This window comes from Nomascus leucogenys, chromosome X, assembly GCF_006542625.1.
Source record: "Nomascus leucogenys isolate Asia chromosome X, Asia_NLE_v1, whole genome shotgun sequence".
NCBI lineage: Eukaryota > Metazoa > Chordata > Mammalia > Primates > Hylobatidae > Nomascus > Nomascus leucogenys.
In genome coordinates this window covers 14,198,520-14,210,948 of record NC_044406.1, presented here as the reverse complement: position 1 = coordinate 14,210,948, position 12,429 = coordinate 14,198,520, and the positions used below count along the sequence as shown (strand labels likewise).

The following is a 12,429-nucleotide window of genomic DNA, read 5'->3' as shown; positions in this document are numbered from 1 at the left end:
ACCTCGTGATCCACCCGCCTCAGCCTCCCAAAGTGCTGGGATTACAGGCATGAGCCACCGCGTCCGGCCTAGAAATATTTCTATACCATATTCAAGGTGGCAATAAAAAGAAAAAATCTTCAAGAATTAGCTCCTGAAAAGAAACCTATATGCTATTCTTCATGAAAATAGAGCTAAAAATCTTAGGAAAAACCTAGCAAAATATGTCTAGTAGCTTGCTGAAAATAACTAAAATAGTCAAAATCAAATAATGAAAAATCGAAACAAAAATTAACTTATATAAGGGTTAGATCAATGTAAAGAAATTTATCAGTATAAAAGTACTAAATGAATAAAAAACCCATTGATCATAATACATACTGAAAACATAGTTACATTTCAAAATCGATTACTGATTAATTTTTAGTAAACTGGAAATAAAAGGATACTTTTATCAGAAAACAAATCATATTTAACAGTGACTCACCAGATTATATGGAGTAGAAACAGTCCCATTACAGTAAGGAAGAAGACAAGTGTCCATGTTATCCCACCATTATGTCACTCTGTTCTGATAGTGCCACTACAATGAGACAAAACAACAACATCAACAACTAGGTATTACTATTGAAAAGTAGGAGAGAAACTTTAAAGTATATGCAGATGACATGAAATAATAGGATTGCTTTCTGGGAAAATGCAAAAAAAATCATATATCAAATTGAAAGGGGAACTAACAACTGGCAAAGAATGTCTGTGCAGCGGGGTGCGGAGGCTCATGCCTGTCATCCCAGCAGTTTAGGAGGCCGGGGTGGGTGGATCACCTGAGGTCAGGAGTTCCAGACCAGCCTGGCCAACACGGTGAAACCCCCATCTCTACTAAAAATACAAAAATTAGGCAGGCATGGTGGTGTGCCTGTAATCCCAGCTACTCAGGTGGCTGAGGCAGGAGAATCGCTTGAACCTGGGAGGTGGAGGTTGCAGTGAGCCGAGATTGAGCCACTGCAGTCCAGCCTGGGCGACGACAGGGCAAGACTCTGTCTCAAAAAGAAAAAAAAAAAAAAAAAAAAGGAATGCCTGTGCACACACAAATTCATGCAAAAAAAAATTGAGAATAATGAAAATTTTGGCAAAAAAAGGGCAAAGGATCAAATAAGCAGAAAAAGAAATACAAATGACCATTCAACATATAAAAATGTTCAGTTGTACTATGAAACAAAGAATTGCAAATGGAAGCAGTATTTACATACTGCTATACCATTTGTTTTGCCAAAAGAGTTTTGAGAGCCAATAATATATGGTGCAGGATCCTGGAAAATGGACACTCATATACAGCAAATAATCTGTACACTGACATAATCCTTTTGAAACAAAATTAACACATACTAAAACCTTACATGTTTCTATACCTTTTGACTCCAAAATTTAAATTTACACCAAAGATATTAATAGAAGTGAATAAAAATTTGTCAGTTTCCAGAATATTTATTACAGCGTTGCTTGCTGTAATTTAAAAAAATAAAAAATAAATTTAAAAGCATATAATAGATCTCTAAAATGAATGAAATATTAGACAGTCATTAAAAGATGTCCAATACACTCAAAGTAACACTGTGGATCGGATGCAGTGCTCAGGTCTGTAATTCCAGCAATTGAGAAGGCTGAGACAGGAAGATTGCTTGAGCTCAGGAATTCGAGACCAGCCTGGGCAATATAAGCAAGACCTCATCCATTCAAAAAAAGTTTAAAATTAGCTGGGTGTGGTGGCATGTGCCTGTACTCCCAGCTATTGTGGGGGCGGGGGGCGGAGGGTGGCTGAGGCAGGAGGGTTGCTTGAACCCAGGAGATTGAGGCTGCACTGAGCTATGATGGTGCCACTGCACTCCAGCCTGGGCGACAGAGCAAGATCCTGTCTCTGTAAAAACAACAACAACAACAATAAAAAAACAAAAACAGAACACAGTTAAGTTCAACAAAGAAGATGACAAAGCTGTATAATAGCATGATTCCAGTTTTGTTTTTAAGAATTTATGTATTACACACAAAAGAAAACACAAGGCTTAGAAAGGTATGTTCCAAATATTTAGAAAACATTAACATTGGTCATTCGTTGACGCTGGTGGAATTACAGGTGATTTTTACTTTTCTCCTTGTGCTTCTTTGTATTTTCTAAAAAGAATTTCTATTGCTCTTTTTAAAAAGATGATACAACATCGAGAAACCATTATTCAAAAGAGACTGTCTTCTCAAATGAATGACTTACACTAAGACTCAGTGTTTTACTGTCTTCAACCGTAGTTACATAGATGACTAAGCAAAAGCCAAAGAAAGCCACTTGATACTTTTATGAAGTGTAAGGCTAAAGGAAAGCTGGAGCAGATTTCTATGTCCTTAGCATAGCTTTCTTCCTTGATGCAAATAAAACGCTTTGTTATAATCTCTATCTCTATGTATATTGATTTTTCCTTACCATGATGACTTTACTTAGTTTAACATTTCCCAAGATGACTTCATCTAGTCTGGCTTTTTTTTTTCAGGGGTTAGCTAGGTGAGCTCTTCCTTCTGGAAATTTCCATTGCACTTAATATAGTGACATTGCTAGGATGGCTGGGCTAAGTTGTGGCTGCCTCTCCTTTTAGTACAGCTTTTCCTGACTCCGTGTCCTTGCAACCAAGGTGAAGGAGATGAGAAAAAGCTTCCTCAGCTGGATTTAGCTGACGGATATGGGTCTTTTACAATAAAATACCACCCTTACAAGGAGGGAGAAATGATGTGTTTCTGAAAGTGCTGCAGAAGTCTCATTGTTGATGTTTTCCTCGTTGCTTTGAAAATCCAACATTTCTATTTAACACCAGAGTCACCCAATCTAATTCTGCCATTCATGATTTTCGAGGAATGGGGTGGAATTTGGGGACTGAATTTATGAAGAGGCAGCATGGTAGAGAGGAAAGCCCTGACATTAACCTCTGGGCGGGGCATCGATTGGCATCTGTGGAATGCCCACCGGGGAAAGATTCTTTTACACTCATTATCTTAATTCTCAGAGCATCTCTGAGGTTTTGTTGCAACTTCAGCATTCTTTTTTAACTTTTATTTTAGGTTCAGGGGTACATGTGCAAGTGTGTTATATAGGTAAATTGTGTGTCACGGGAGTTTGGTGTACAGATTATTTTGTCACCCAGATAATAAACATAGTATTTGACAGGTAGTTTTTCGATCCTCTCCCTCCTCCCACCCTCTACCCTCAAGTAGGTAAGAGGAAGCTCTGAAGCTCTCCTGGGATGTTCACCCGCTGTGGTGAGAGTCAGGTGAGGCCCTTCATGGAAGGGTACCCTTTGTTTACCAGAGAGAAAAGAGTCACGTTTGTTTCCTGAATGAAGATAGTCTGTCTATGAACCAGGTATCCTAGCCCCGAAAAGGTGGAAAGTGCATGCCAAGAAAACCTCTAGACAGGACTCAATTCTTCCCATGATGCACCTAACCAGAGAATCGCAGAAGGGGTCAGGTAGGATTCCAACTTTGAGTCAGCAGAGGAGACATTCTTTTGAGGCAGGGTCTGGAAAAAAACAACGAATCCGTAGATTTCCATAAATAACTGACAGGAGACAGGTGACTTCTATGAAAATATTAACCCAAATGATGGGTGTTAATCATTAAACCTTTTAGGTGGTGGCTTTGTTCTTTTTCTGATATTTTAATCTGGGTCACAGAGTGGCTCAGGCAGCTTTAAGTGCAGAGTGGGTTTTTCTTCCTTTTTTGTTTGCGTTTTGCTTTCTATTCCAAAAGGATGTTGTGACCTCTTTTCCTGGTAACTGGTATTCATTATTTATTTATTTATTTATTTTGAGACGAAGTTTCACTCTGTGGCCCAGGCTGGAGTGCAGTGATGAGATCGTGTTCAAGCAATTCTCCCGCCTCAACCTCCCAAGTAGCCGCGATTACAGGCGCCCGCCACCACGCCCAGCTAATTTTTGTGTTTTTAGTGGAGACAGGGTTTCACCATGTTGGCCAGGCTGGTCTCAAACTCCTGACCTCAAGTGATCCACCTCCCAAAGTGTTGGGATTACAGGCATGAGCCACCATACCTGGCCAGAAATTGCTATTCAGGTGGAACTCCGTCAACCAGGTAGTTAGCCTTGAAACTTAAAAATACATTAACATGGGCCAGTAAGAGAAAAGGCTGGAGAATAACCACTGCCAAAACAGCAATAAAAATAATATTAAAAAACAGCAATAAAAAACCTAACTAACTTTGCATCCAGCTCTGTTCCAAGCAAAAATAAAAAACATAAACAAAATCAAACCAGTTTTCTGTTGTTTGAGTGCATCTTTGACTTAAAGGACTTGTTATTTCTCTAAATTTGCAGATGTGTTGAGGCTTGAAATTTGAGCCTGTGACTGTTTTACAAGTTCCGAAAGAAAATATTAAACCACCTAAAATGACAGAGGGTAAACTTTCAGTAAATAATTTGGAGCCATTTAGTTGTAGATCTGTTTTCTGTTCATTCCAGTTGCATAAAATATTAGGAATCACTGGGCTCTGTTTTACACATTTTGTCATTATTGCCACTCTTTCGAGTGCTCAATAGCCATCTATGTGTAGTGGCTGCCATATACAGACACAGAACATTCCATCATCACAGAATGTCCCACTGGACAACGCTGTTCTATAGCATTAACTTTGATTTTCACAGCTACCAGATTTTTGGGTTGATCAAAACCAACCCCTTTGCAAGATAATGTTTTTAGAGTGAGACAGAGCAGCTCTGGGAACTAAAATAGGAAGTGAAGTACCTGAGTGTTCATTTTGAAAAAACTGCTTTCTAATAACACTTTCTTTATTGCTGGGCCCTTCTGCATAGTTATCTTAAGCTTGAGTAAATCATTCCTAAAGACCTCATTCTAATGTTTTATTAAAGCAATAATAGACTAAAATGGAAATTGTTAATAAAACGGTTTTTATTAAAGTATTTACAGTACATGCTAGAAATATGAACTGATGACACAACTAGTATGTGTCACTTGACCTGTGAAACCATATGTGGGATATAAAGATATGTTCAATTTTATACATTTATTGAGTACCTGTTATATGTCAGATATATGCACAACAGGTGGCTAAACTGCTATAGACATTCTTGTACATGTTTTTTCTGTATGCTTTTTCTTGGGTATTTACTTAGGAGTAGAAATTTGGGTAGCAGAGTATACATATGTTGAGAGCTATTATCTCTTTCCTTATCCTCTTGTGAGTTGTACACCTTCTAATTAGTATATGTGCTCAATTTCACTTATGCATGGAGGCTCTTTCTTTGAAATGTTTTGAATGCCCTAGAAGAAATACGCTATGTATTTCAATGCACAAGCTTTCAATCTGTTCACACTTGCCCAAGATAAGTTGGTTCCACTGGCAGGATACCCAACCCAATCTAGAACTACATCAATCCTGTTCTGATCTAAATAGCTTGGGGCTTTCTTTTGTGACCAAAACTGGACCCCTACCCAGCCAGCCCAAGCTCTTGGTTTTAAGAGGAATCAATGAAAGGACAGATCAGGTTAAATAATCCTCAAGAGCTGAAAAACAATTTAAATATGTGTTCTGGTGAGAGTTGGCTAGCGTCTTCAATTTTAAAAATATTGTATTTCTCTTTTTCTCAGACCTATGTTAAAGAAGAATCATGGAAGGAGGGTTTCCTGTCCAGGGACTGAACATTGTTGCAGAGTTTCTTCCAATCACCAGCTACTGAGCAAGCTGGGAATGAAATGGGTACCTCTGCCAGATTTGCTTTTCATCCAGTTTCCAAAGCTGGCAGAATACTATCCACTCTCCAGATGCCATCCTGGGAGGTAGGATCTTCATTTTTATCTGCTGCACTGAGCTAATCATTGTTATCTACACTTGAACAGGCTCATTCATCATCTCTACATTGTGTTAATAAGCCTTCCCTATCTGAACACCATGTACCAACCCCTAATCAACAATAGTCTTTCTTGATTTTCAAGTTCGTAGATTAGAGGTCTTTCTGTGCTTCTGCTACTTAAGCAGGGAAAGGGACCAGGGGGAGAGTGAAACTCAAATTTATTTTTCCTTATATTTATGAAAGTAACTTTGAGGAAAGAGAATCCTAAAATTCTTCACCGAAGTGAGGATTCAGATTTTATCTGTATTTCAGCAAGTTATACTTTTCCTACCTGAAGTTATTACAGATAGTACAAGGGGACATCTAAAGCCAGTTCTTCCTTCATGCCCAAGGGAGTTGTTTCACTGCAACGTAAATTAGTTTGAAATCCATCCTGGCTGGGCACAGTGGCTCACACCTGTAATTCCCAACACTTTGGGAGGCCAAGGCGGGAGGATCACTTGAAACCAAGAATTCAATACCAGTCTGAGTACAAAGTGAGACCCCATCTCTACAAAACATTTTTAAAAAATTAACTGGGCACGGTGGTGTGCACCTGTTGTCCCACCTACTTAGGAGGCTGAGTAGGAAGAATCACTTGAGTCCAGGAGTTCAAGGCAGCAGTGACCTATGATCATATCACTGCACTCCAGCCTGGGTGACATAGAAAAACTCTGTCTCCAAAAAAACAAAATCCATCCTATGAGCAAAATAGCCATTAATGACATATGAGACATTCCTTCTAGTTTTCAGTAGTCAATAAGAATGCCTACCCTCACAGACAGTGATGGCTTCAGATTTTCTTTGTTGATGGGTGGAGAGATTATACGGGACTTGTGTTGAAACTACATTTTGGCAGCAAGCTCCCCTTTCACTGAGATCTCACATTTATATGGCGTGCCTATGAGAGAAGTACTGATGGAACTTATCATGGGTTAAATTCTCCCCAAACCATCCCCTGGGGCCACCACTGTCTACATACTTGCACTTTACTTGTGTGTAGTTGCATGAAAAAGTAGCAGCCAACTGCATAGGTCACAGTGACAAAAATGATGGCTGTTGTTAGGCCCACAGTGCATAAAATTTCCCAAGCCAAAATTGGAACACACAAGTGACAACTTGAGTGTCCTTAGGAAATGCTCTTCATGGCATCTGTAGACCAATGGAGAAATTGATGGTGAACACATGTTACAAAGGAAAAGAACTACTAACTACCTTGATAATGATATGATATGGTGGGGTGGGATGGGGGGACTTCTTTATCTTGGGTGGTCAGGAGAAGGCCTTTGTGAGGAAGTGCCATTTAAGCTGGGACTGGATTAACAAAAAGGAGCCTGTGAGAGGAAAAATGTTCCAGGCAGGAAGAGTTGGTTCTTGGCCAGGTGCCCTGCATGGAGGGACATGCTGATCTTGCTGCCAGGCAGTATGAGTTGCAGCAATACTGGCTGTCAAGGCGATGAGTGATGAGTGCAGCTTAATGAAGCAGGATGTGTTTAAGATGCAATTCAGATGCTGGGCTGGATTCCACATGCACTGACATAAAGGAAGCTGCACTCCTACATGAACAGCCTTTTCCTATGGGAAAGTGCACCACATAATGCAAGATGGGATTGAAAATAACTTTGCAAAGAGACTACCTCTCTCCAGTGTGGTGGGTGGATGGAAAACACCAGTAGCTTGGCAAATGGGTTAGCTTTTAAAATCTGCCTTCCAGAGGTCTTTTGGTTCCAAAGTGAGACTGAGTGAATTAAAAATTCTGGAGGGTAGCTGTTATAAGCTGAATCTTGTCCTCTACCCTCCCAAATTCATATGTTGAAGTTCCAAACCCCAGTACCTTAAAATGTGACTGTATTTGGAGATAGGGTCTTCAAAAAGGTAATTAAGGGAAAATGAGGTCATGAGGGTCAGCCTTAATCCAATCTGACTTTTGTCTTTAAAAGAAGAGGAGGTTAGGACACAGATGTGCACAGAAAAAGATCACATGAAGACAGGGAGAGAACAGCTATTACAGGGCAAAAAGAGAGGCTTCAGGAGAAGCCAACTCTGCTGATACCTTGCTCTTGGACTTCCAGCTTCTAGACTATGAGAAAATTAACTTCTGTTGTTTAAGACATCTAGTCTGTGGTATTTGTTATGGCAGCCATAGGAAACTAACACAGTAGAATTATCCTTTCCAAAGACGGATTCAGGGGTCTTGGACATTGGCTGTTTATTTTTCTCTTACTCCTTATTCTATAAATATTTCAGAAAACTTGAAGATACTCTGAAGCTAGTGCCTGCCTCGTAGCTGGAGAAGTTTCATGGTGGAAGGTTGGCTTGAGTACCTGTGACTGGGGAGAGAGAGGGCAGTTTTCTGAGTAGTCTGCACTTGATATATTTCTGGGGCCAAGCAGAGGCTTTGGAAGGGAACAGGATGGAGTCATTGCCTGTTAGACCCATGTCCTTAAGTGAGACAGGGCAAGACAAGGCAGCAGAGTGAGGGTGGAGATGTACACCCCTGGAGGCAGAGCTGAGGTGGGGTGGAGGAAGTCAGTCAGAGCATGTCACTCATGTCAGGGGAAGATGCAGTGCAGAGGTCCCCGGAGGGGCCCTTGAAGGCCCCACAGGAGCATTCTGAGTGGAGAGCATCTGGACCACCACCACAGAGGACCCCTCACAGCAAGGGGAACCACAAGGGCCCTGGTCCAGGAAGAAGGATTTGGCCTTTCCTTGTCTATCTCACACCCCCATGATTTTGCTTTCCTGTCCCTAAGTGAAGAGAATGAAGCATGGGGGAGGGGGACACAGGCAGGGAGGGAGTAGAGCCCAGAGCAAATGGCTGGAGCCCGCCACTCAGGTCCCTGCTCTGGCCAGAACTGCTCGAAGGAGAGCAGCTGTAGATGAGAGGCAGGAAGGCAGCTTTGGTTAGACTGGCCTGGATGCCTCAGTAGCCGGAAGTGACAGGAAAGCCACACCATCTGCCCCAGATGCTGTCAAGAGGCGAGGAAGAAGGAGCTGACAGAGTGCCCAAAAGGAACGGTATGAGCAACATCAACTTCTTCCTTCACTGCTGTCCATGAGGCCAGCCCGTGCAAACTACATTGCTGTGGCTGGAGCCACAGGATCAAGTGACCTCTACTGAAAGCCTGCTATGTGCTGGGCACTGAGAGTCAAATGAGGGCTAAGATCAGCAGTCAGCAAACCATGGCCTGTGGGCCAAATCCAGCCTGTTGCCTGCTTTTATACAGCTCACAAGCTGTATAATGATTTTTAATATTAATAAAAACAATAAAAACAATGATTTTTACATTTTTAAATAGTTGGAAAATGAAAAAGATTTGTCATGCCTGAAAATTATCTGCAATTCTAATTTCAGTGTCCACACACCAAGTGTCATTGGAATAGAGGCTTGGTCATTTGAGTATCTATTGCTCACAGGCTGTGTTCTTGCTAGAACAGCAGAGTTGGGTAGTCCTAACAGACAAAGCCTGAAACACTTAGCACCTGGCCCTTCAGAAAAGCTTGCTCATCCCTACAGAAGACCAGGGCCCCTGATCCTACAGGAAGTCCATCTAGTGGGGGATACCTCATGACAATAATTCATTTCCACAACAAATTATGTTTTTGAAAATCTTTAAAATGTAATGTTATATATATTTTTTAGTCCTTAGAGTGAATCTGACTTTGTCTTTCATTAAAAGTTAAGCATCTACCAATTTTACCATTGAATGAAATGAATTAATTTATATGAAGTACTTGGAAGCATATAGAAAAAGCTGTAAGTGTCACATATTATTAATCCGTACGGAATTCCCATTGTGCTATTCTATAGTTGTAGAAATCAGGATGGGCTATGTAATTTGCAGGGCCTAGTGCAAAATGAAAATGAAGGACCCCTTTTTAAATCATTAAGAATTTCAAGACTACAACAGCAGAACATTAAACTATGGGTAAGACCCTCTTAAGAGCACAGGCTTGTGTAAGTGCACATGTCCCATGCTCAAGAAACTGGCCCAGATAAGAATTATAGGAAGATGGACTAAATGTGACAGCAACAAGGCACTTCTTTTGAAGTGATTATTTACAAATCTTTATATTAAATGGTTTTCTTGTTATTTGCTGGTTTTCCTTAAAAGTAGAATGGAAGATAGGCCAGGCACGGTGGCTCCTGTCTGTAATCCCAACACTTTGGGAGGCCAAGGCGGGCGGATCACCTGAGGTCAGGAGTTTGAGACCAGCCTGGCCAACACAGTGAAACCCCATCTCTACTAAAAATATATAAATTGGCTGGGCGTGGTGGCACGTGCCTGTAATCCCAGCTACTCAAGAGGCTGAGGCAGGAGAATTGCCTGAACCTGGGAGGCTGAGGTTGCAGCGAGCCAAGATCACACCTCTGCACTCCAGCCTCAGCCTGGGTGACAAGAGTGAGACTCCATCTCAAACAAAACAAAACAAAACAAAAAACAGTAGAATGGTAGATGAAAAAACTTAGCTGACAGAAGAATGCTCTAATATCTATAGGTTATTCTATTTGAGGTTTTCTTGGGACTTACATAGGAAATGTCAACTCTGCAGTTGTTGGTTGAAAAACTGGGTGTTTCAACTAATTATAATAAGATTTAGGCCAGATCTACTAAAACGATGTCACAAGGATTTTACAATGTTGAAAGTAATTTCTAAGGAAGCTATAAAGTTTACTCCATTTCCCAGGTCAACTGGGAAATTTTCTCTCTCCTTCCTTCTCTTATTTATCTACAGCCCCTGACTATTTCTCAGGTCAACTGGGAAATTCATCTGCTTAGTTTACTCAAATATCGGTTTTTAGATAATTTATCATTTTTAGCAAGAGAGGTAGAGGTCTAGCTCAGGCATGGCTTTCTTTTTCTGAGTTAAATGGTGTAGGATATATAATGGATTTCTTCCTCTACCTAATTATTCAAGGATGAATCTTGTGATCTAAAAAGGAACAATGTGCTGCTGTATCCACAGTACGGGGATTAACAGTCTTGTGCTTGTAAAACAGCAGCCCAGCGCCTATTTAGTTCTTTTGATTTCCAGAAACAAGAGCCCAATTCTTACTACTTTTTGGAGGCAGTTGGCCCTGTCTAGCGCCATTGATGAAAAATGGCAGTGGAGCCAATTCTTAGAGAAACCTTCAGACCAGGGCTTCCCACACTTGAGGAAGGGGAGTAAACGCTTTTACCTCTTTTTCGTGATTTGCTTAAAGAAGACACTGGTGTCTGAGTTAATATAATTTCTCGGTAAAAACAACTGGTCAAAATGATTACTGAAGTGAATTCATCAGACCCATCTATATTTAACACCTTGAAAATGCAGGATTTCTATTTAGTTACACTAATGGTATTTTGGTTTGTTTATTAAAGACATGTCCAGCTGAATAAGTGCTTGTTGGTTAATTTTTCATTCTCTGAAAATCTTGGAGGACATTCAATGTAGTGACATTTGGAAGAAAGACCATGAAGTCACTAGTTGTACAAAATTTATAATGAGAAGAAATGTCTATCCTTTGATAGCTAAAGAAGTTAACTACTGAGCTGTGTTCTTCATGTGACTTCTCTTTTAGCACAAATTTTCTCTCTTTATGTTTACAATTCCTTTTGGCTACAGTATATTCAGGATTCTTCTTTCACTATAGTTTTTGTTATAATGTGTCTCTGAATATTTGTATCTGGGTAGAGGATGTTTCAAGGAAGTAATCTCTCTTCCTTCTTCCCTCCCTTATTAATGCAGCTCCTACGCAACTAAATGTTTGACAGGGTCTCTTGGGGAAAAATTCCAGAAACAGTGAGATGTTAACCTTTTGTCATCCATCCACTCACTTCACAATCACTTACTGAATGGCCCACATGGGCCAAGCTTCAGGAATACAGGGGCTCACTGCACAGGAAAGACTTGGGTCTCATGTTCTCATGTCCCAGGGCACAAAGAAATCTATTTGTTGATGATGGACAAAGTATTTGATAGTCTCCCTAGTGACCCTGCAACTGATCAAATTAAAATAGATGCTCTTTGCTTGGAGGCCATGAAGTTCAAATCAGGGCAGGGATTAGAGACCCTCCTGACAAAGAATGCAGACAAGCCACGTGAAATCTAGAAGCTCTTTGTCCTCCCCATGTCCTGGATCTATTCTCACACAGGGCATGGAACTATGTGCAAATTCTGCCACCACGGGGGTTACTGGCTTCCACTTTGGTATTTAATGCTCTGGTGGGCTCAAGACTCTGGTCTTGGTTTTCAAGAGTCTTAGCATCACTAAATTCCTGCATGGGATGGGGCACAGAATCTAAAGGCCACTGTAGTAGGAACTCTTTTCCTAACCATATCCCTAACCATACTGGCTAATCAAGGTTAGCTCTTAGTAAATAGTTGTGAGTGAATGAAGCATGTTTAACATCCTGGCTCTTAAACCAGAGGCCTGTCTATTGAGGTGCAGTGGATGCAAGAAAACAGTGTCCCACCCACCACCCCCAATTTCTTTCTCTTTTTCACCTCAGTCCCACAGGAGGATGCTCCTATGGTGGATTTGGCACACAATGGCCAGGGTAGAAGC

At 40.8% G+C, this 12,429-nt stretch overlaps 1 protein-coding gene and 1 non-coding gene across 5 annotated transcripts in view; both read right to left on the bottom strand.

Annotated features, from left to right (window-relative positions):
* The window catches only part of CA5B (carbonic anhydrase 5B), a 109,951-nt gene that overhangs the window by 62,676 nt on the left and 34,846 nt on the right, over positions 1-12,429 (bottom strand). For all 4 annotated transcript variants that reach the window (XM_030807155.1, XM_030807154.1, XM_030807157.1 and 1 more), the window contains one exon: positions 467-562. The gene's annotated coding sequence lies outside the window, so the exon portion shown is untranslated. The remainder of the gene's footprint in view (positions 1-466; positions 563-12,429) is intronic.
* LOC115833447 lies at positions 5,690-5,829 on the bottom strand. Its single transcript, XR_004028879.1, has one exon. It is a non-coding gene; the product is annotated as a small nucleolar RNA SNORA7 (small nucleolar RNA).